Source organism: Vicugna pacos, chromosome 21 (assembly GCF_048564905.1).
Source record: "Vicugna pacos chromosome 21, VicPac4, whole genome shotgun sequence".
Classification (NCBI taxonomy): Eukaryota; Metazoa; Chordata; class Mammalia; order Artiodactyla; family Camelidae; genus Vicugna; species Vicugna pacos.
In genome coordinates, this window is record NC_133007.1 from 8,833,933 (window position 1) to 8,859,798 (window position 25,866).

Genomic DNA, 25,866 nt, shown 5'->3' on the forward strand with positions numbered 1-25,866 from the left:
GGGGAAAAAAAGAAAATGTGTTTAAGACCTTTGCGAGACAAAAGAGATAGGAAAAGAAAATGGCAGGACAGACACTGAGGGAACCCTCAGCTAGTGGAACAGACAGGAAAAAAGAGGCCAAAGAAACAATCAGGGAATGTGGAGTTTATGACGTCCGACAGACCACCGCCGTCCTGGCAACTGATTCTGAGTGATGAAGATGGTTAATACAGTGAGTCCGGCCAATTTAAGTTTTTTCTCTTACAAAAGAAGCCTGGTTACTGTTCTCTCCTCCTTCTCTCGTTGTGGCTAATCCTGCACACTACTGAAAGCAATCAAGCTATCTTCTTTCAAAATGCTCCATAAGTCGGGTTTTTCACTGTCTTTTCTTCATTAGACAAGATTAGTAAATGTTTACTCAATAAATTTAATATAAGTGGGATCCCTTTATTACCAACCTGATCCTGATCTCATTTCATAAGTTTAGTTATTAAAAGGAAACCTATTCTCTTGACTCTCTTACATAGTAATAATTTTATTACTTTGTTTTTATAAAACTATTATGCTTTTTCCCTCTGTACAAGTTCTACTGTAGTTTTCAAAACCACAGCACAATTTTCCCAGAAATAACTGGAAATTTTAAAGTTCTGATCATTCTGATTTTTGCTTTGGCCACACTCATCCAAAGAGGCAGAGAAGAGAGATTTTCATACTTTGCAATACTGTCTAACAAGTAAATGCACTTTAGAAAAGAACAGGTGGATGTGTAAATCAGCTTGTTTTGAAACACTTTCCTTGCCTCACTTTGCTTTGTTAATTTTATTTTCTAGGGCATCTGAAAACTACTAGGCTGTAAGCAGACTGTCTGGTCAGCCAAGACAAAGTCTTGGCACTACTTTGAAATAAGATATGCCAGGTCTACCCTCCTGTATTACGTGACTGGCCTAGTTAGAGGATATATATCACACACGATAGTCAAGAGAGACATCATCAATATGGATGCTGTGGTGTCATTATCTCATGAGCAATGTTTCTGGTAGCAATGATGTGCATGTTAAATTAAAAAGACTAAAATATGAAAGATAAAGAATTCTAAAGTAAAACCTAAAATACCCAGCATAATACCAACTTACACACTTTAGTTTGAAATACCAAACTGTACAGGTTTATATTTTTACTCCTTTAAAACTATATTTTGTTTCCCAAGAATAATTTCCAAATTAAGTTTTCTGTTATTTATATTCCAGACTTATATTTATGTATTCTAAGTTATATTTTACCTTATTCCAGTATGATTTCAGTATGATTAACACTTTTTAAAGACCATATTTTGCCAATATGGAGTTCGCAAAGTATCATCCAGTACTCTAAACGTAAGCCTTAGAATCTATGAGTCATCAAGAAACATTTTTTATTACAGTACTTTTTAGGGTTTGCATGTTGTCCCATGTCCTAGGACCTCAGGAATATCAGGATGAAACTGATACCTATAAAGAGAAGTATCAAGTAAATTTTAAGGGAGAAATCGCCTTATACATATTTCTATAAGAACAACTTGGGGGTATGAATTATAAGGGAAGAAAGCATGAGGAATCAAAGTCATAGGTACTACTAATATTCTGAGAAAGCTGCCATAATACTAATGGTTCTTCCGTATACAGTAAGAATCGCCACAATTTACGCAGTACCCACCATGTGCTAGATGTAAATGCTACATATAAATTGCTTCATTGAATCCTTAAAAAGAATATTATTTTCCCCATTTTGCAAATGAGGTAAATTAGATTTGGTCAACTACTCTGTACAAGGAAACACACAACCTCTGAGGCAGAGCAGCATTTGGGATCCAAGTTGGTCCAATTCCAAAACCCATTCCTTCACTACACTATAAGGGCTCACCCTTTGTTCTTATAAAGCAAAACTGCAAATTTAAATGCCAACAGGAAGTTTGCGATTAAAATAAAATGCACGCAGTAAGTTAAACAAACAGCGAATAAGGTGATTTTGCAACCAAGCATACACCTGCCTAACTAACCCGGCCTCTTGATATATACTGGACAAGTGTAAGAAAGCAGCCAAAAAAAATTTTTTTCCACTGGGCACTAATTTTCTGGACACATGTAAAAAAAAATTACCATTTGGAAATCAGCAAAAAATGAAAAGCAATCTTAACAAGAAAAGTGGTTAGTGGTTTTCATATGAGATGTATAGGGCGGAAACTAGTCATCACTGAACTAAATAAAACACTAACTCTTTAAATGGTAACTCCTTTACTTTGAATCTTATATACAAATTTTGTAGCAATAATAAACCTTAGAGAAGAGCATCATTTAATATTGGCAGTCCCTTACTTTGATATATAGCATTCACAAAGATGCATCTGAAGGCTGAATCAGCAAGTCTAAAAATAGATGGAAAAAATTAAAATAAAAAGATGTATATGCTATAATGGTGGTTATGTTCTCAGAGTACTAAAAGATCTAATCAAATCTCTAAGTAAGGCTTTGAGAGCACTACCTATTACCTGAATACCACCCTTATTACCCCAACCTGCTACCAGGGAGCAGCAAATAACCCTCAGAGGCACCTCAACAATCTGCGGCCCTGGGAGTTAGAATCAGGTATTTCTCCTTCATACAGGCCTACAGCCCTTTCACTGACCAAGCCTCCCTCCCCACAAAAGCAAAAACTGGGTGGTAAAATGGCAGAGGGATGACAGAAAGGGACGAGTAGGACATCAGGGAACTCTGGGTAGATGGGCACCACTGTAAGCAAACAAATTCTAGGCTATGGCTGTGCGGTGACCCAGAGAAGCACCTGGCAATGTAGAATTTCTGGGAGGCGCCCTCCACCAGGCAGGACACAATGAACTTAAAATATTTAGACTATTGCCAGTGCGGTCTCCCTAAGCTAAAAAACAGTGAATAATCTGAGGCAAGCAGCGCCACAGTGCAACAGTTCAAAATCATCAATACTCAGGAAATAGAATACATAAGATTTCCATCCCCCACACAGAAAGGAGTTCAGGAAGTCTACATAATGCTCAAAAATAGGATTTTTATGAAAGTCAAGGCCCACCAAATATGTACTATCATTTTATATACACAAAGAAGGCTACCCATAATGTCAAATATTATAAGAAAAGATGATATACATGAGTAGGCATTTAGGCTAAACAGAACTGCAGACTTATAGATGAAATGCTACATTGGTCTAGGCATTCATGAAATGACCCTGCCAAGAATTAAACAGAATCACCTTTTCCAACCTGTTCTAACATTATATTTTATTTTATTTTAACTAGTGTCATCCATCTATATTTCAATAACACTGGCCTTTTACATTGTGTTTTTAAGAACAGTATTTATTAGAAAGTCTAACAATGTTTGATGCCTTTAGTTCATTTTCTCTCTTCTCTATCTATTCTACAGGACCCGTTAAATACCAACCATCCAAAAATCCACAACTTCTAAAAAGAATTGCTAAATGGCTCTAAAAAAAGTCTAATAATTTAGCTGACACTAATAACTTAGCCACTCTAATTTCATGCATATTTTTTTCCAAAAAAAAGTATGCATCTGAGCTCAGCTGACATTCTGACAACAAAAAATATACATCTCCCCTAATCTGATCCACAATTTACTGTTACAACTACTAAAGTTCCACATTAACATTCATATCATATTCTAAATTTATTGTTTACAAGGAATCCACTAAATTAACACATAACTCATATTCATTCTAGAACTATCTGATATAAAAAGGTGGGGAAGAGGTAGAAATCACACAATTAATGCTTGCTTAGAGATGATTTTTATAATGTACACAATAAAAAATTAAATTCAGATAAAGGAGAGAAAATTCTCAAAACAAACAATAATTTAAATCACTACTGTTGCTAAATCAAGAGCTTCATTTCTTTGCATTTACATATGTGCTTTCAACAGCAAATAGTGAATAATTTAGTGGTTCAATTCCAGTATTTAATCTGCCACAAATGAAATCATTTTTAAATCTTCAGTAAGAAATTTGAGGACTGCAAGTTTCTATTATAAGGAGTAATTACCAGCTCCCAGCTGTGAAGTAAATATTACCTAAACAGAACTTATTAAAATATGTTTGCAATTAAATACCTAGTAATCATTAAACAAGGCAGTAATATAAGGTTTATAGGTGGGAAAACCAATGAAGCACAATCTTATAACAGGTTTCTGGAAACTATGAATTCAACCAGCAGATTACTAATTACCAGGAAAAAGAAGGGATCTTGGTTCTAAGGATCTCTGTGACAACTGAGATACAGATTTAATAGCACCAAACTCAGCCATTCCCTGCATAGAACAGAGGTACAGTATTCTCAACAAAGCCCTGTAGAGCACACCACAGTCTGATGAAAGATAGTCATCAGTGGTAACCAGACATTCATGGGGGTTTTAAGTAGAACTGGGAGAGGGAGTGCAACATATTCCACATAAAAGGAAAAAAAAAAAATCAGGCTGGCAAGATGACAGCAATCAGCAAGATCTGTCTCCTGTGTTCTAAAAGATGTAGGAGGCCACTTTAGAACTGACTAAAAAAATCTCCTGGAAGACATTAACAGATTTTTTTTTTAAAGGTAACATGTAAATTATAACAATAGGATGTCACCACATTTCTAATCCTTTTTTTTTTTCCTCTGGGTTATAATGTACTGAGCTATGTTCTTCAAGGCGGGGGAAGACTTCCTAAAAATGTCTTAAATTTTAAAAATAAAGGGCAAGTTTACCAAGGAAACAATGCATAAATTATAATTATGAAATCTTGACAGAAGACAAAGAATGCAACCCGATAAAATTACTCAGAATTGAGTAGTCTACATCAGAACGGCATCTATGTCCTGAAATACTCCAATGCCCTCTGGGCCAAGAGAAGAATACAGAATCAAGGTCCTGTTTCCTAGTATTATATCTCAATTATCTGTCTAAACTCTTGTTTATACTTTACAGAACTAGATTTTAGTGTCGAAAAAGACTGAATCAATGACAGAACCAAAGTGAATGACTCCATTTCTTTCAACAGTATAACCAAATCAGTCACCTAGACTCAAAATCTAAGAGTTCCTTTTTTTTTCTTTTATGCCTTATAATTAATCGATTACTAAAAACTAAGTCTTCTCTCAAAATGTTTATCTAATTAGCATAGCCTCAAAATATCTCCCTCAAATACTGATTAATTAAATTATGTGGTAGGTTTCAAATATGTCCACAAATTCTTTGATACTTTTCCTTCCAGGGGATGGAGCTTACTTCTCTTCCTCTTGAATGTGGGCTGGCCTTAGTGACTTGCTTCTACTGAGTAGACTATGAAAAGAGAAAAACAGCACTGCAGTGGAGAGACCGGCATATATCACCTTACCAAGTGATCAAAGTTAACATCACCAGTGTTAAGTCAAGCTGATATCATGTATCTCTTGATAAGACACAGTGAGAAGGGTTCTTCACAACTATGGTGTTCTTCCCCAAAATGCGTTAAGTCCAGTCTAATCATGAGAAGACATCAGCCAAACCCAAATCGAAGTATACTCTACAAAATATCTAATGAATACTGAAAGTATCAAGATCGTGGAAAACAGGGAAAGCCTCAGAAAGCATCACAGACTGGGAGAGACTAAGGAGATATGACAATTAAATGCAACATCATATCGTGGACAGGATCTTGGAACAGAAAAAGTGTATCAGTGGAAAAACTGGTGAAATGTGAATAAAGTCTGTAGTTTATTTAGTCAATGGCATTGCATCAATGTTAATTTCCTCATTTTTATCTAAGGTTATATAAGATGTTAACATTACGGGAAGCTAAGAAAAAGATATTTGGTAACTGAGTACACTATTTTTGTAGCGCTTATGTAAATCTAAAATTATTTCAAAATATTTTTTTCCAATTTCATGACCACATTTTCTCTTACTGTTTAGAAAGCCAGCACCATAGCTCATAAATAAGCCTTACCACTATTACTGAGATTTTCCAGATTCCCATGTCTTTAAGATCTGCCCTCTCCAATTTATCTGATATATATCAAAGGGCCAGTCTTAATTTATATCATCTCCCTATTCAAAAACTACAGCTTCAACTATAAATGACTCCTCAGTGCCTTAATATTATTTATCACTGAACTTATCACGAAAAGGCATCTGCAAAACATCTACATACTGCTTACCTAACCTTCTACCACTACTAAAGATAATTTGTTTTATCTTTAATCATATACCAATGACAATTTTTTAAATGCAGTAAGAAAAACCTTGGTCATTATGAGCAACAATGGAGATTTTTTTTAAAGCATGGATTTTGCTTTTAGAGAACTTACATTCTTGTTTGGCGTATGATGGTTATTTATTTGGTATTTTTATCTTATTTCCTATCACTTTGCCAAATTTTTTTTTAGTACTTTTCATAGGTTTTAGTCAATTAATTCCTCTATTTTTTAAGTATCTGATCATATTTTTATAATAAAACAATCTTATATTTCCCATCATTTATATTTACCTCTGACCATGGTTAAGAGTCTAAGCTAATTGAAAATGTTGATTAAAAGCTCAATAATTACAAATGATGATATTATAAAATGTTGCAGTAAACACATAACTGACCCAGAAGAGGATAATTGGTCACAGAATTACCAAATCTTATCAACACACCTTAAGAAGCCTACCTGGAAAGCTTACTCTTCCCTTTTCAGGGGAGCTCTTTCAGTCCATATTAATGGGCAAATAGTTTTCCAGCTACCTACTTTTAAAATATTTTAGTTATATACAACAAGTTATTTTATGGATATCAACAAACTGGTTCTAAAGTTTATATGGAAAGGCCAGAATCACCAACACACTACTGAAGGATGAGAATAAAGCTGGAGGACTGATGCTACCCGTGCTGCAAGTATCATGACATTGTGGTATTGGCAAAAAAAAAAAAAAAAAAGACAATTAGATCAATGGATAGAATAGAGAGCCTAGAAATAGACCCACATAAGTATAGTCAATTGATCTCTGATAAAGGAGCAAAGGCAAGACAATAGAGAAAAGAAAATCTCTTCAAGAAACAGTGCTGGAACAACTGAACAGACACACATGAAAAATGTAAATCTAGACACAGACCTTACATCTTTCACAAAAATTAACTCAAAATGGATCACAGATCTAATTGTAAAATGCAAAACTATAAAACTCTTAGACAATAACAGAAGAAACCTAAATGACCTTGGATATGGTGATGCCTTTTTAGATTAAACACTAAAGACACAATCACCATAAAGAAAATAACTGATAAGCTGGATTTCATTAAAATTTAAAACTTCTGCTTTGCTAAAGACAATAGCTTTAGAATTAGAAGACAAGCCACAGACCAGGAGAAAATGAATAAAACATGGGCCAAAGACCTTAAAAGACACCTCACCAAAGAAGATAAACAGATGATAGATAAACATATGATAAAATGCCCCACATCATACATCACCAGGGAAATGCACATTAAAACATGGAGAGATACCGGTAACTACACCCCTCTTAAATGGCCAAAATCTGGAACACTAACAATACCAAATGCTGGCAAGGACGTGGAACAACAGGAACTCTCATTCATTGCTGGTGAGAATGTAAAATAGTACAGACACTTCAGAAGACACTTTGGTGCCTTCTTATAAAATTCAACATCCAATTATCATATGAGTCAGCAACTGTACATCTTAAGCATTTACCCCCAAAAGTTGAAAACTCATGTCCACACAAAAACCTGCATGTGGATGTTCACAGCAGCATAATTCATAACTGCCAAAACTTAGAACCAACCAAGATGTCCTTCAGTGGGTGAATGGATAAGTAAATTGTGGTACATTTGGACAATGGAATATTATTCAACACTAAAAAGAAATGAGTCATCAAGCCATGAAAAGATATGGAAGAACCTTAAATGCATACTATTAAGTGCAAGAAGGCAATCTGAAAAGACCACATACTATATAATTTCAACTATATGACACTCTGGAAAAGGCAGAACTATGGAGACTATAAAAAGATTTGTATTGTGGTAAGGGAGGGAATAGGCAGAGCACAGATTCTGGACAGTGAAAATACTCTGTATGATATTATAATGATGGACTTACATCACTATACATTTCTCCACCAAGAGTAAAACCTAAGGTAGACTATGGCCTTTGATTATGATATGTCAGTATAGGTTCATCCTTGGTAAAAATGTCCCATTCTGGTGAGAGATGTTGACAATGGGGAAGGCTATGTATGTGGTGGGGCAGGGAATATATAGGAAATCTCTGTACCTCCCTCTCAATTTTGCTGTTAACCTAACACTGCTCTTTAAAAAAAAGCCTTAAAATTTTTGGAATTATATTTATAAATACAATATATATTCTTATCTTGTATTTGATTCTTTATAACTGTTTCAGTTGGTTACTTTGCTTCCCTTTCCTTCTTTTCATTTAACCTTATGAGCCAATTAAACCCAAGTATCCGTCTTACCTTTGAAAGTCATGTGACCTCCCCTTACATTTATCCTTTGTCTCAGTGCTACAGATGTGGGAAGAACACTGATGAGAATCAAGCAAACTGGGGTATGAACCTGACTCTGCTTATAACCACACTTCTCCAAGTTTCAGATTCTTCATCCCTAAAGCAAAGTTTAGGGACTAAATAACCTGGTTCTCTCTAGCCCTTTTTATAATTCTCAGTTAGTAACAGGTACAAGTAAAATAAATGTGAAGGGATTCTGGGAAGATGATGATGAAGGTTGCATACTTTTGAATTTCCCTAAATCCCCCCATAAAAACATAACTAGGATACCTAAACTAGTAATTCACAGACAACATTTATAACAAAACTACATAAAGTGAAATACCCAAGAACCTCAAAAATACAAGCAAACAAGGAAATAACACCAACAGCCACAAGACATGTGTAACCAAAGATTCTTTATCAGCAGAAAATGACTTTAAAGTATATTGGCACAAACTTATAAATATGCAAAACCCCAGGGAATATAATTTCCTTGAGCCCTTCTGGAAAATACACTATAAAATGGCACTGTCCAGTAAAAATTTCTGCAATGATAGAAATGTTCCTTCTATCCTATTCAATATAGTAGCCACTGGCCACAGGTGACCAATAAGCACTTGAAAATATGGCTAGTGTAACTAAGGAACTTTATTTTAAATTTTATTTTAATTAATTTAAACAGCTAGGTGGCTAGTTTTTGATTGTGCAGCTAAAGAATTAACATTAGACAACTGAAATGGCTGGCTTGCTATAAAGGCAGGCAAAGTATTTCAGAAAATAGTTTGGCAGATTTTTTTAAAGGTTAGTTATAGAATTATAGTGTTACCCAGCAATTCCACTCATAAGTATCTGCACAAGAGAAATGAAAACATACGCCTATATAAAGACTTACATACAAAAGATTATAGCATCATTATTCTTTTTTCTTTCCTGTTTTCTTTTTTATTCCAGTTTTGAGATATAATTGGCGTATAATATTATATTAGCTCAAGGTGTACAATATAACGATTTGATATGTGTATACGTTGCTAAATGATTACCACAGTAAGTTTAGTTGACATCAATCACCTCACAGTTATAATTTTTTTTCTCGTGATGAGAACTGTTAAAATCTAATCTCTTAGCAACTTTCAAATGTACAACTGCATTTTACAACAACTGTAACAATACAATAGCAGTGTTAACTATAGTCACTATGCTAGATATTATATCCACAGAACTCATGGACCTTACAAGTGAAGTTTTTACATTTGACCACCTTCACCCATTTACCCCACTCCCCCATCCCCCTGCCTGTGGCAACCACCAATATATTCCATATTCAGTTTTGTTTAGATTCCACATAAAAGTGAGATCATACAGTATATGTCTCTCTCTGGCTTACTTCACTTGGTATAATGCCCTCAGAGTCCATCCATGTTGTCACAAATGGCAGGATTTCCTTCTCTTTTATGGCTAAAAAATATTCCATTGTATAAAAATATACCACATTATGTTGTTTCCATGTCTTAACTACTGTGAGTAATATGGTGAGGAACATGGGAGTACAAATATCTCTTTGAGATAAAATTCTGGAGTTTTTTTGGGATATATACCCAAAATTAGATTTGCTGGATCATATGGTAGTTCAATTTTTAATTTCTGAGGAACCTCCAAACTGTTTTCCATAGTGACTGCAACAATTTACATTCCCACCAACAGTGCACAAGGGTTCCCTATTCTCTACATCCTCACCAGCACCTTTTCGTGTACCTGTTGGCCATTTATATGTCTCCTTTGGAAATTTTCTATTTGGTTCCTCTGCCCATTTTCTAATTGGATTGCTTGTTTTTTTTTTTTTTGCTATTGAGTTGTATGATGCAGCATTGTTATTAATAGTCAAAAAAATACATCAATTGGTGAATGATCAAACAAAATCTGATATATCCATATAATAAAATACTACATTCAATAATAAAAAAAGAACTAATAACTGATTGGTGAATGATCAAACAAAATGTGATATATCCATATAATGAAATACTACATTCAATAATAAAAAAGAACTAATAACTGATATATGCCATGACATGGATGAACTCAAAAAAATACTCAATGCTAAGAAGTAACACACATAGTAACAATTTTTTATGATTCCATTTACATGAAATGTCAAAAAAACACCAATCTATAAAGACAGAAATAGATTAGTGGTTACCTAGGTCTAGGGGCAGAAATGGGAATCGATTATAAATGGGCACAATTAACATGTTAGAAATGTCTTAAAATCAGATTGTTATAATAATTGCATAACTATAAATATCTATTCATTGAGTTGTTTACTTAAAACCAGTGTGTTTCGTATTATATACATTACACCTCAATAAAGCTGTTTAAAAAAAGTCTTGCAGGAGGGAGGGTATAAATCAAGTGGCAGAGGACATGTTTAGCATACATGAGGTCTTGGGTTCAATCCCCAGTACTTCCTCTAAAAATAAATAAATAAATAAACCTAATTACCTCTACCCATCCCCACCAAAAAAAAAAAAAAATCTAAATCAGATCAAGCCCATGGATCTAACCAGAAATATACAGGAAATGCAAGCACAAGATGACATGTTAATGACATGAAACGGATGCAATCAGCAAAACTCAGACTGTAGGAAACTGTTAAAAAAACAAAATCAAATCAATCCTATTTCTTCAACAACACATTGCAAAAGGGGGGTCAAGGAAAAAGAGAAATACAGGAAGAACCTATAAATTAAAATATAAATACATCAACGATTGAAATGTAGGAACTTACCTGGATCAAACTCAAATGAACTAAACATAAAATGAAATTATAAGACCAGGAAAATACAAATACTGTATGGATATTAGATGATTTTTAAGAAATGATTAATTTGGAGGGATATGATAACGACATTAAGAGAATTCTTTTTTATAAATATATACTGAAATATTTATGGATGAAAAAAAACATAAGGGCTTTGCTTCAAAATAATCTGAAGTGTGTGAGTGAGAAGTGAGCTGTTATAAATGAAACAAGACTGGCCATGAGTTGATCACTGTTGAAGCTGATTGATGGTTACATGGGACGCATGACACAATTTTCTCCACTTTGGTGTATGCTTGAAATTTTCTATCAAAAAAATTAAAATGTGAGTGAGAGAGAGAGATCAGTTTCTATGCCTGCAGAACAAATTATCCCTAAAATTAGAGGCTTCAAAAGATAAATAATCATTTATTAGTCAGGCATTTGAGAAGAGCTCTGCCAGTTAATTCTCACTTGGGGTCTCCCATGAGGTTACAGTTAGATATCAGATAAGGCTACATTCGACTGAAGGTTTGACTGGATATGGAAGATCAAAGTGTTACTCACCTGACTGGCAATGTGGTGCTACTCACTGATCTATGTACAGCTGTGTACAGTTCTTTTAATCTCTGACACCAAATATATGATGTCTTTTCCAACACCAATTCTCTAATTCCCCAACACCAAGTGTCCAACAATTCACTTCAACTCTGACACTAACTACTCAGAGCTAGCTCAGAGCTCACAGGCTAAAAGCTCAGTCTTATAAGACTGCTAGGTGCTAGTCACAAATTTACAGGAGACCACCCACACTTCTGACCAACTGGCTCTAAACTGGGGGTTCCCACAATCCCTTCTTGAGGTTCAATGATTTGCTAGAACAACTCCTGGAACTTAGGAAAACATTTTACCAACATTTACTGGTTTATTATAAAGGATACAACTCAGGAACATCCAAGTGGAAGAGATGCATGGGCAAGGTATGGAGGGGCGAAGAGAGGGAGTCCCTGTGGAGCTCCCATGTTCCTCCCAGGCATGCCACCCTCCCAGAACTTCCAAGCGTGTACCAATTGGGAGTTCACCCAAATCTCACTGTTCAAAAGCTCCTAAAGAGCTCAGTATCTAGCCTCTTCCTTCCCTGGAAGTCAGCTGATGGGGTGAAAGTTCCCACCTTTTAATCACATGGTCTTTCTGGTGATCAGCCCCATCCGAGGCCAACATTCAGCGTGGAAGGGGACTATACTCGGGAGTGAATTCCAAGAGGCTTGGATCATTAGAGACCATTCTGGAGGCTGCCTACCACTATACAACTGATTCTCATTATTTGTAGTAGGTATGTTCTGTAAAGTCACTGCAAACACTGAATTAGTGATTACGGAACCATTGCTCCTAGGGGAAATACTAGGTTAAGTTCCTGTGCACCTCTGCTCACATCTGCATCAACTGACCAATATATAATCTTCTTTTATGTGTGTTTCTGTTTAAAATATCTTAATATATATTGTCAACTCACTAACATTGAACTCATAGCCAAAAACACTGTAACTCATGCCTGAATGAAGTGAATCTAACATATATACTTTCTTCATAAAGCATATCACAGCTTTCTTGAGCTTAGGAACATCAGATAGCAGTTAAGGACTATGCTTGGGTGCCATTTTAAACAGCAAAATCACCAACAAAAAGCATAAAAATAAGATAAAAACATGGAATTAATTGGATAGCAAAAAGGGCACAAGTTTATAGTAAAAGAGTTAAAACAAAAAGGCAGAGCATCACCTTATCTGATCTCAGTTGGGAACCTGCACATCAGGAGGCTCAAATTTGCTGCTCTGCAAATGGCCATGAAAGCAAGAGAGTATTGACTTTAAATTACAAATAAAATTGAACAGGCAAGCAAATTCTCAAATACCAAATCCATAAATAATGAGGAGCAGTTATATACGCAAAGCATTGGGGGGAAATGTTAAAAATCTTAATTTTTAATGGCTTCAAGTTACACATCCATTTGGGGAGTTTCAGTCATCATGTGCGTCTACATTAAATAGTTAAGTCCTTAAGGAGACTAGTCTAAAATGTAATACCTTACAATGTTTAAGAGTATACAGAGCCAACTGAATGAACTGCTTTTTAACATGAGAGATTTCAGCAAATTTTACTGATACCCTTGAAATTTTAGAAGCAACTAGCTTCTTTTTATTAATATTCATTTCGCTTTGTATTTTTAACCCCAGGCAAGCATCCTGTCTGATACAGATGTTTGTTTTCTTTTCCACTGGGAAATATCTTTAAAGAAAAAAAATCTACCAAATTTTCCTAATGATCATTTTAGGGTTATAAGTAGTATTAAAAGTATCGTTTCACCAAAAAAACAGAAAATGCACATAAGACCTAAGTAATCTTTTTTCAACTCCAACAACACTTAAAAAGCAGGCAAACAAACAAAAAGCACTAACTAAAATTTATCCCCTCAATATGTGTATTTGTCCTTCAGTATCCAAGGGGGGAATGGTTCCAGGATCCCTCCCACACCCGCCCACCATGGATCCCAAAATCTGCAGGTGCTCGAATACCTAAACAAAATGGCATAGACTTTGCATATGACCCATGTACCTCCTTCTGCATACTTTAAGGCTAGGTTACAATATCTAATACAATCTAAAGGCTATGTAAATGGCTGCCTACAAAGGCAAATGTAAGTTTTTCTTTTTGGAACTTTCTGCAATTTTTTTTCCAAATATTTTCAACCCCTGGTTGGTTGAACCCAAGGAGGCAGAACTCATCGATATGGAGGGTCTCCTGTACCATCACTATCTAGGCACCATGTACAATTTCACATATAAACTTCCCACATTTTGAAACCACAATACAATAACTCATGTTCTTTTAAAAAAAAAAAAACCAGAAAGCTACAGATCTTTAAAAACTGTGAGCCCATTCAAAACAAGTGTTCATTAAACTACTACACTGATAACAGTGGAATTCTATTCAAGAGACATGAATTACTGCACTAGCTCTTATACCAGGCTTGGTCACATTATTTATATTCTCTGGACCTCAATTTCCTTATCTTAGAAATATAAAAATTGACCTGTAATAAGAACCCTTCCAAATCTACAACTTTATAATTACTTCCTCATAAATTATAATATAGTAAGAATCCTAAACCCAGAGAGAACAATATTTAACTATCAAAACTGTAACTCTAAGGCAGCTGTGCCGGCCACATTCACCTCTCCAATGATTACAAAATTCCCAGCGAAGAAGATATCTCTCCCCTTTTATTCTTGGGTTTTTTATAAATCTTAATTCTCTTTCTCTCTCTCTTTCCTCCACTCTTGAAAGCTCAAGGAAATGTAACCTAAGGATTGAGAGATCCTAAACTACAGTTTAAAAAAGGGATGATAATGATGATGATGATGATGATGATGATGATGAAGGAATTTTGAACTACAGACAATCCCCAAAGAAACAACAAGGATTTAATATTTCTGTATCACAATATTTGAATTTAATCCCTAGTGTCCCCACTAATATAACAACAGGTGATATTTTATCTTCTATGGAGAAAATTATCAGTTGATTCTTATTTAGCCTTAAAAAAACACAAAACCATTAAGTCCAATACACTACAATTTCTTAACTGAATCAGGAAACAAAACAAGGCTTTTATTTTTTTTAAAATCTCAGAAAATCTATGAAAGATGAAAATTTGAGTAGCAAGGTTATCTAATGACCTAACAAGGGGCTAATTTACAATCTAACTCTCCTAAAAGAGAAAAATTATTTTAAAAATGGAAAAATTACAAATTGAACCATCTAAAGCAGAGAGTGACACTAATAGAACTCATAATGTTTATACACTGAGGTTGTGGAAGTTTCCAAATACAATCCAGTAACAGTCACTCCAAGCCTAATTGTTTCCATTAGCTAATGAAGGAAGATAACCAATGGTAAGACAATAGACAATTAAGAATCAGACTGATCCTATTTGCATGTTAAATGTAATTTATTTTAAGTGTAACAGAAAATCATTCAGACTGCACTATTTGATTAAATCTGCCTGTCTTCCATTTAGGAGGGTGGCAGAAGGAAAGATGATGGGAAAGTGATTTCATACAAAGAAATAAGAGCATCCTTTTCAAAATGATTACTTTGTTTCCAATGTGGCTCACAGACACAACTTGGAATCTCCAACTGATACTCAAAACGTTTGTCAAAAAGGTAAATTAATGATTAAGGCAAAATATGTAGAAAGACACAGACAACAAACACCATTAGGCAAAGAACAGAAAATTAAGAGATCACAAGCAGAAGGGGAAGACTGCCATGGTTGAAGACGCACTGGCAGATATATTTAGGATGAGGGAAATCATGAATTAAAACTACAAAAACTTTAGTTTCTTTTATTGACAATGTGTACAGCAATCAGAAACAAAAAAAATCTACTTTATGACACATGTTGCACTTAATCAGATTCTGGCCTGCTACTTAAGAGGTTAAAACTCCTACAAGTAAGTGCCTACAATATTCCCTGTATACAGCAAATACTCAAAAAATGTCTAAGAACATAAACTCTTCCTATCTTATTCTCCATAACTTAGGAATCTGAAAGACTTCTAAGTTTTCATACCACTATGCAGTGCATAAATTAATGAAGAGTTTAGAGATACCTATGTCCTAGAATGACCTAGCTCAACAAGGACATTTTTACACTAGTGTAGATCATCTACATGGCACAACCCTCCCTAATGAAATATGCTTAATCATCTGTATTTAAAAGAAGGAAGGAAGGGAAGATGAAAGGAGGGGAACAGAGAGAAAACGCACGCACAAGCTAGCAAGCACCTAACTATCACAGTAGTCCTATTTTTCCCCAGGTTAGAGAAACAGAAGGTAAGTAGAAAATTATAGTAAAAGGAAATGTAATTTGCAAAATTACAGTGGTAATCTCCAATATTGCCTAAATAAATCCATATATTTACATGCTGATATTCATGTAAGTGTAGCAATAGCTTTAAGTGGCCACGGACAACTCCCCAAATTTCTCAAATGTAACCTAGTAAAGAGTAAAGAATAAAATAGATGAGCCATATTAAGCCTGTGGATTATGCTTGTGATAAAAATCATTGTGTTTAAATTCAAACAAATGAACCAATCTCAAGAAAACTGGAAACAGCCAAAGGCTATTGCTAAACAGTAACTAAACAGTTCTCCTTCATATATATATGAAATTTGTCCCTGAAGGGTCAAAATTAAAAGTCAAAGTGGTTTACCAAGTCTTTCTTTTTTTTGTTACTTCTTTAATTCCTTACTTTCGGTTTTATACCCCTTTTTAAAAAATGAGTGAAGGAAAAAAGAAAGACCATCAGAGAAATACCAGTTACTCCAGTGTAGACGCTTATGGCAAACTAACAACCCAGTCTTTTTCTGGCAAGGCTGGAAAACGGTCGCTCAGTAAGGTGGGCTTTCTCCAGGTGTACGTATGTGTACAACAGGGTTCTCTTACTGCGTCTCAGACCACCAGGGGAAAAAAGCATCTTTCCTTGTATAGTTTTCTTTTTTGCCAAAGGGAGCCTGTGAGCTGATATATATTTTAATAGTTTGTTCATATTTACTTACCCATTTTACTGCTCATATAAAGAAACTTGAGGAAAGCAGAATAGAAGGTAAAGGTGAAGACAAAATATCTGATCCTCCTATATAAAAGTTCAAAATAAAACAATTTGAAGAATTTACCATAAGCATCTACTTTGGCATAACCAATTCAAAGAAAGATTTAATTATAGCTGTATTTGCATCTTCATAAATAATCCGCGTTATATGAAACAAATGAACCAATCTCAAGAAAACTGGAAACAGCCAAAGGCTATTGCTAAAAACAAGCGTTTTATGCCACTAAGTGACTTTGGCATTCACACCAAGCCTTTATATAGACATCTCCACCTGCAGTTTAGCCTGACATTACGCCATGCTGAGACTAGGTCGGTGTGGGAAAGGTTACTGCCATCCATCACTGTGAAAATTAATAGCTTTGTAATAGTTGAAGGAATAAAGGTATGGCACAGCAACTTTGCAGCAAATATAATTTGCTACCAAAAAAGCGTAGGCAAAATCCATTCATAACATTCCCTTCTCAAGGCCACCTACAAGCTAATTCATTATTCAAATGCCAAAGACAGCAGCAGGCACACATACTCAGCCAATAAGTCACCATTATAAAAGCTGCATAAACACTTCCAGCTCAATCATCTAAGAATAACAGAATGAGACAGGAACATGTTTCCCAAGTATCTCAGCAATAAAACTTGCAACAGCTTTGAAAACACCATGATTACATGCAAAAAATAGGCTTAGCTAATATTTCTTGAGTGGCTCATAGAATAATTTATTCACCCCAAGTTTTCTCTGATTTTCTTTCTGAACATCAGAAAAATGAAGAATGGAATCTGACTAGAACTGGTACATATATAATAGCTAAATAAAGCTTGCAGTGCTAAGACTACCTCCAATTGTGAAAGATGTCAGAATCCCCTTAGGACTCCAGAGCCAGAGCATGAGGAGTAAAAACAAGAAAGATTATTCCTCTCTATAGTGAAAAATCAAAGTATAATCTGTCTTATTTCCCAGAAGGGCCTTTTTAAAGCCCTCTGCATAAATGTGCAAGGCAATCGTCCGTGCTCATTCCAATAAGGAATTTACAAGAAAGACCTTGCTAACAGATGACTAACATTAATTTATTGCAAATTTGCAATAATCAACAAAATTTTAAGAATTACTTATTGTATCCCAGTAGAAACAGAGACTATTATTTCCCTCTCTGTGGTAGAGAATGCTACTTTCCTATCCAATATAAACTCTCTCTTCTTTCCTCAATAATAGAACCCCAATTTTATTCAGGCAGCAATGCACCTAGTTTAGTTTTGCTTATAGCCGGGAATCACCATATGTTTAAATTCTGGCTAATGAGATTAAGTGGAAATGTTGTGTGGGACTTTCTGGGAAGGCTGCTTATTATGTAATTGATTCAACTGAACACTGGAGTCTTTTGGCCTTCTTCCCTTCCTCTCTGCTGCTGTCTGGGATACTGACACAACGGCTGAGCACAGTGGTCCATACAGTTACCTTAAAGGTGATTCCAAGAAGACAAAATAATTTTAGCTATTAAAATGGTTGATGGCCTTCCAAAGGGCCACAACACATAAACAAATACACATTATATCTAAGATTATTAAAATTTCATGGTGGGGTCTAAACGGCTCCTTGAAATACTGCTTTTCCAGACCAACAGATGAAGAGCTCACAAATACACAACTGCCAAAAATTGAAGCAAACAAGATGCCCTTTGATAGTTGAATGTATAAACAAATTGTGGTACATCCATACAGTGGAGCATTATCCAGCAATAAAAAGAAACGTTACCAAGCCACAAAAAGACAAGGAGAAAACTTAAATGCCTATTAGTAAGTAAAAGAAGCCAGCTCGACAAGGTTACACATTATATGAGTCCAACCATAGACTACTCTGAAAAAAGGAATACAGACAGTAAAAAGATAATGATTGCCAGGGATTCAGGGGGAAGAGGGTGGAGGATGGATGAAGAGGTGGAACACAGGTCATTTTTAGGGCAGTGAAGCTATACTGTATGACAGTATAATGACAGATACATGATATTATGCATTTGTCAAAACCCACAGAACTGTACAACACAAAGAGTGAAACCTAACCTAAACTACAGACTTTAGTTAACAATAATGTATTGATACTGGTTCATCAACTTCAACAAATATACCATACTAGTGACAAACGAAATTGTGCACATGTTGGGGAGGATTGGGGGGGTGGTATGGGAACTCTCTGTACTTTCTGCACAAGTTTCTGTAACTCTAAAACTGCTCTAAAAAATAAAGCATATTTTTTAAAAGGCTGGGGGCAGATGGCTTGGGTGGGGGAGATAATGAAGAAAATGTTGCGAAGCACTGATCTAGTCTAAAAAGAGAGGCTCCAACTATTTCAGTTTTAAACTTCAATCAGCTTTCACAGGTTTTAGAGTTATAATGTAGAATTGGTTCAAATCCTGACATTTATTACTAAGGTGATAAGCTCTTTAACCTGTTACAGTATTGTAAAATGGAGGTTAAAATGTCCACTTTACACAGGGCATATGCAAAAAGGAAAATGCTATGAACAGCAAAGTACATATAAGTGTACTTGGTAAAGTGCTCAGACTTTGACAAGAGTACTCTTCCACTATCTTATCACAAAACAGCAAAATCTGTGTACATTTCATTCTCATGAAAGGTAATAAGGTGTCTAGACTATTTTACCACTACTTTAATTTGTTACAAAGAAAACCATTCTGCAAAAATCTATGTTAAAAAAGGTATAACATGGCAAATGATAACTTTTGATGACAATTATAATACAGCATATATTCCATGTGATTTAGTGAACAGTACAGTACTGCACCAAAATAAACAATTTTCTTGTCCCCCCCCCCCTTGTCACAGGCAACTTTCCAACTGGTAAAAACTAAAGAATATTTTGTCTACAGCTCTGTACCAAACTGGTACTCAGAAAGAAGAATGCAATAGTGGTAAGGAGTTACTTTTTAAAATTCAAAAGCTCAGTAATCTTCTCTCCTTTGTATTTATCTATAATATTAAGGAATTTAGTTTTCTTTTTCAAAATGCCCAATAGAAAATGTTTTGTATTCCACAGTGGAAAGGTATTATATAACCTTAAAATTATAAATAAACCAGCCAACCACAGTTGTCACACTTTAATAGACATTTAAAAACTAGCTAACACTGGGGGAAGAGTATAGCTGAGTGGCAGAGTGTGTGCTTAGCCACGCACAAGGTCCTGGGGTCAATCCCCAGTCAGTACCTCTGTTAAAACAAACCTAATTACATCTTCCCCTAAACAAAAACAACAAAAACCAAAAAAAAAAAAAAAAAAAAAAAAAAAAAAGCTAACACTTATATAGCATTTATAGATGTCAGTTATTAAGTGCTTTATATATATATACCAATTTAATCCTCAGAAGAATCCTCTGAGGTAAGTACTACCATCAAATCTATGAGGGTGGCTGGTTGCTCTGATCTTACCAGAAGGTATCAACAAAAGATTTTCAAATAACTTCATCTGTATTGTCATCTGACTGACAGTAAGACATGGCAATCATAAATATATATCCTGATTTCAGAGCACTTAGAATGTTAAAAAAAAAAAAGTTTGCAGTTCAGAATCAAAGAAAATACAGCATTTCCATCCCATTTAGAGATGTGGGAACTAAGGAATAAAAAGGTTCTGTTACTTGCTCAGGGTTTATATGGCTTATGGACAAAACCTTACTACAGCTCTCATTCTGAAAAGAGACCAACACAGCAATGCCTGTGATGCATTACAAGAGAAGATGCATGATAAAGTCAGTTCTAATTCATGTCACTGTTCTGAAAAAGTATTCTGTGAAAAAAATCTTACATTTGAGGTATATCCCTATGAGGCATAAAAGAGCCACCATTATGATAACGGCCAGGTTCAAGAGTGTATAATATCATTCATCTGACAATGTCAAGGAACTTGAGGAGAACTAGCTCATGTCTTCAGAATGGTTATCAATTATTATTCTCCCCTTTCTATAAAGGCAGCCAAAAGAGCTTCAGATTCTAAGCAGATTCCTCCCTGTGCAGTCAAGGACAGACATCAATCACCATTTTTCTATTCCTACAATAATCTGAATACTTAACTAACATATCTAAAAATATTTAACCTTAATTTTAACTTTGTCATTCACGTGGAACATTTGTGAAAAACATAAGAGTGACAGGAATTTTATATTAACCAGCTTTAGGAGCTAATACGTAAACTTTCTCTCAACTGAATCTTGCCAATGACTTTATTCTTTAGGACTGTACTTGGGAACTTATTTAAAGGACATAATGAGTAGATGCAATGCATGATACCAGACTGATACCGGTTTACAACTCATTTTTTGCAAAGGAATTTGGGAGTTAAATGGATCACTAAAAGAGATGAAAATTTACTAAAATGTAGAGAGAAATGAATAAAAAGCAAGTTAACATTAAGTATTCAGACAATGGTAGGCTTAAATGGTGGGAATTTAACTTTTTCTGCTTATCTAAATACTTGAGTAAAATATAAATTATACATTTTATAAGTTTCAACAATGCACCTGGACTACAGTAATAAAAGTTTTTTTTTTTTAAAGGACAGGAACAAAAAGAAAGGAAACACAAGAGAAGGGAAGAAAGAGGGAAAAGAAAAGAGGGAGGAAAGAGGAGGAGAGAAAAGGGAAGGGGAAGAAAGAAGGAAGGAAGGAAATGGAAAAGAAGGAAGGACAGACATGGGTTTAGAGTTAGACTGACCTGGGTTCACATCCTGGCTGCATTACTTAAGAAGTTTATGACCATGGACAAGTTACTTAATCTCTTAACTTCAGTTGCTAGAGAATATCACCTGTGTTATAAAAATAAAGGGATTAAATGAAACAATTAAGTACTACCTAACTACACTAAAGACTGATTAAATATTAGTCATCTTCCTCTTCCTTCTCCACTGCTACCAGAAGGTAGGAAACGCACCAGTTCCCTCCTGACTGCTTCTGGAAAGTGTGGAGTGGGCGAGAAGTGAGAGCATCTCTGCTGCCATCTGTTTGGCAATCCAGGGCAGAAATGGTGAAAAAAACGGTACCTATTACAGACACATTATATATTTTTACTTAAAGAGTATTTGGTATTGGTTTAACCAAATTATGAAGTCACGGCCATGATGTTTTGGTCACAAACAAATTACTTCAAAAAGTAATACTACTGTTGAATATTTTTGAAATGGAGCAAGATCCTGTGGGGCCCTCCTGGGTACAAATCCTTACTGTGTCTCCCCTGCCCGGACCTTTGTAGGAAATAGGCTTCATTTAGTCTCCTTGACCATCCCTGAGTTCCAAAGGGCAGACTCAAATGGTTGCTTATCAGAGAAGCGAGGGAATGCAGAAACTAAAGAGGAACAGTCAAAAAAGAAACAATAGTGCAGCCAAATGAGGTAGGGTCCTCAAGGAATATACATAACAATACCTTTGAATAGGAACTGGGGCCCACATCCAGGTGGTGGAGCACAGTAGCTTCAGGCTTAACCCAAGATTCCCGGAACACAGCCCTGCTATCTTACCACCAACCAGTCAGAAGAAAGTCTGCACACACTGGAAGGTAACTGACCCTCTGACCCCCTCTCTAAATGATTCTCCCTTTAAAAATTTTCATGGTCTAAGCAGAATCTTAGAAGTTGGTTTCTGAACATCCACCATCTCCCCAGGTTGCCGGCCTCCTGAATAAAGCAAACTTTCTGTCCCTAACAGCACTTGTCTCTCTCTTGAGTATTGGCCTTTCAAGCAGCAAGCAGCCAAACCTGAGTTTGGTAACATTTTGAAAGTCAAAACAGTTGACTATTTGAAAGCATCAGTCAACATCTAAGGCTGACTCTTCCTAAAAGCACTCTTCCTAAAAGAGTTTTCATTCTGTGAAATAAAAGGTAAAGTCCTTTCAAAGTTAACAGAGGTTAATAAATTAATCCCCAATATTACTCCCTAGTACATATTCCAGATGAGACATGTATAGTAACAGAATGTTGTTAGCATGAAGAGAAAAAAGGCTATGGGAGTATATGTGTCTTCAAAGTGTTCCAGATAATCTGCTTAGCCAACAGTAAAAACGGTGCAACACTTCACAGAAAAACAACAGAACAGACAGCAGAACTCACTTCAAATGTTCAATTCCTAACTTCCTTAAAAATGCAGTAATTGGAAGAAGAGGACAGAGGGAAAAAAAAAAATTCTAAGAGCAGAAACAGAGAGAGGAGGGGGAACTTCTATCATCTCTGCAGTTAATTTAAATGTTTTACTAAGAAAGGATCATAAATCTACATGGCTCCCCTCTAGAAAATTTTATTCATTGGATTTCGAAAAAAAGAAAAAACAATCTTGAAATCAAGTAATAAACATTAGGTTTTCAGATTCTGAATAATAACAGAAAGATATACCCCTTCTCTGGGATTACCTGCAGCGCACTGTCTCAAAATTTTTGGAAATCAGAGTTGCAGCCCTTATGGATTTAAACTCACCAATGGCTTCCACCACACTTAGGATTAAATACAAATGAATGCTTGCCACAACCTCCAAGAGCATTAAGATTTGGCTCCTACCAATCTCTCCAATCTTATCCCCACTCTGTGCAGGCACAACGTCTTTGATGAGTTCACTAAACTGTCAAGCTCATCTTCACCTATAGCCTTGTGCATGTCATCTCCATTGCCTGCATAGAGCTGGACTCTAAGGCCTCCGTTTAAATATATCTCCTCAAGGAAACCTTTTCTGACTGCCTTGTCTTTTCATTCTTTAAAAGAAAGGAGTAAAATGAAGATAAATAAGATGTACTGAGTATCTAAGAAACACGGGGCAACCCTTCACATGATTTCCATTTAATCACAACAAACTTCAGAGATCAGTACTATTTTCATAGATGAGGAAACAGACTCTGAGATTAAATAGCTGATCCAAGGTCACAAAGGTAATATATAACGAAGATTAAAGCCCAAATTTGTCTAATCCCAAACCCACAATCTTTCTGCTGCACTATATTGCCTCTATATTTAAACAGAAACTATCTTACTAGTAGGAAATGTTTAATCAAATACAAAACTACAAAAAGGACTGAAGTTTATATAAAGACCTATAAACTGACAGTCTGGATAATTTACTATACTCAGAACTCTCATTTGGTATCTGCATCTCTTTTATATTAGCAATTAGCTTACTAGGATCATTAAAGGAACAATGGCTATTTCTCCTGAGACTCAAAAAGTTCATAAGATATACTTAAAATGCTGCTGTTTCTCTTCTATACTTCATATATTTGGTATAATAGGTAAGCCAACTAATTAAATTACCTGAATGTCTGAGTTTCTCCTAAAGAGTTCAACTAATACACACTTAGGAATGGCAGGTTATTTTGTTGCTTTTTTAATGAAGGGAAGATTTTTAACATTCCTCAATTAAAGATAACAAATTGGGGGGGGGGGTATAGCTCAATGGTAGAGTGTGTGCTTAGTATGCAGGAGGTCCTGGGTTCAATCCCCAGTACCTCCACTTTAAAAAATTAAATTTAATTTAAAAATAAATAAACCTAATTACCTCCCCCCAACAAAATTTTTTCAAAAAATAAAAATTAAGACAATAAATTGAAACTATATTGAGGCAAAGTTAATTTGGGAAAATTCACAAGTACTCTGGAAATTTATTTTATCTTGGTTTCTTACTGTTTACATACATGCCTAACTTCCCAACTGGACTACAAAATCCTAAAGGGTAGAGTCTTTAACATAGGTATATACCCATAATTTATCTTGCAACAGAAGGAGTCAAAATATTTTTAAATGCCAGATATTAGAAAAAAGAAACCAGTTTCCTTTTATATCCCCTATGTTAGTTTTAAATACGTCCATAAATTCTTCAGCGTTCCTCCCACTGAAATATGAAAACTAATTCTTCTCCCCTTGACAGTGGGTTGGCTTAGTGGCTCCCTTCTAAGAAAAAGAATAAGGCAGAAGCGACAGTATGTGATTTCCAAGACTAGGTCACAGAAGGCACTGTGCAGCTTGCTCCTTGCTCCCTCTTTCGGATCACTCCCTTGAGGGGAACTAGCAGCCACATCCTGAGAACACTCAAAGAGCTCTACAAAGAGGTCCACTCGGCTGGACTAAGGCTTCCTGCCAATATCAAGCCAGTGAGGAAGTGAGGTCTCCTAAGAGCAGCCATGTGAGTGACCAATCCTCCTTCCCCAAACAAGCCTTCAGATGATTACAGTCTGGCTGACATCTCGACTACAATGTTAGGGCACCCTTAGGCAGAACAACCCTGCTAACTGGCTCAAAACTCTGCTAAATGGCTTGTGAATTTCTGGCTCACAAAACTGTGTGAGATAATAAATGTTCATTGTGTTTTAAATTGCTAAATTTGGGGTGGAGTGGATGGTCTGTTACACAGCAATAGATAAAGGATTAAGAAATCTCTCAATTATTAAATTCCTTACAAATTCTTTACATTGATTCCTATGAACACCTGTTTCAACCTTTTTCCTTTCCCAACACTCATCAGAATCTTGGGGAGCCAGGTAGCTATTTATTTAGAAAAGGCCCTCCCACATGATCCTGTCACACTTCTCCCTGACTTGACAATTACTGATGAAGAACATAATTATCTGAAAATAAATGACATGCCCTTTATATGTTGAGAAAAGATAAGAGGCTTTGTCAGACTTAGCTAGGACTAAGGACTCCCTAGCTGGTACATCTTATCTAAACCTCAGAGGGCTCCCTCTACTTTCTCTTTCACAGGAGTCCTATGAAAAGGTTTTCACAGGGAGCAGGGCAAGAGCCCCACCCAGAATGTTTATTAAAACTCTAATAAAGTAACTAATTACATATAACACAAATTTTCAAAGTTTTGTTAGACAGTAAGTTATAAAGCAACTA

General features: G+C 35.4%; 1 protein-coding gene and 1 non-coding gene across 3 annotated transcripts in view; one reads left to right on the forward strand and one right to left on the reverse strand.

The window, feature by feature from the left end:
• The window catches only part of RASAL2 (RAS protein activator like 2), a 297,751-nt gene that overhangs the window by 240,933 nt on the left and 30,952 nt on the right, over nt 1-25,866 (reverse strand). The gene's annotated exons all lie outside the window — the stretch shown is intronic.
• TRNAT-AGU (transfer RNA threonine (anticodon AGU)) lies at nt 24,410-24,481 on the forward strand. The gene has a single exon. It is a non-coding gene; the product is annotated as a tRNA-Thr (tRNA).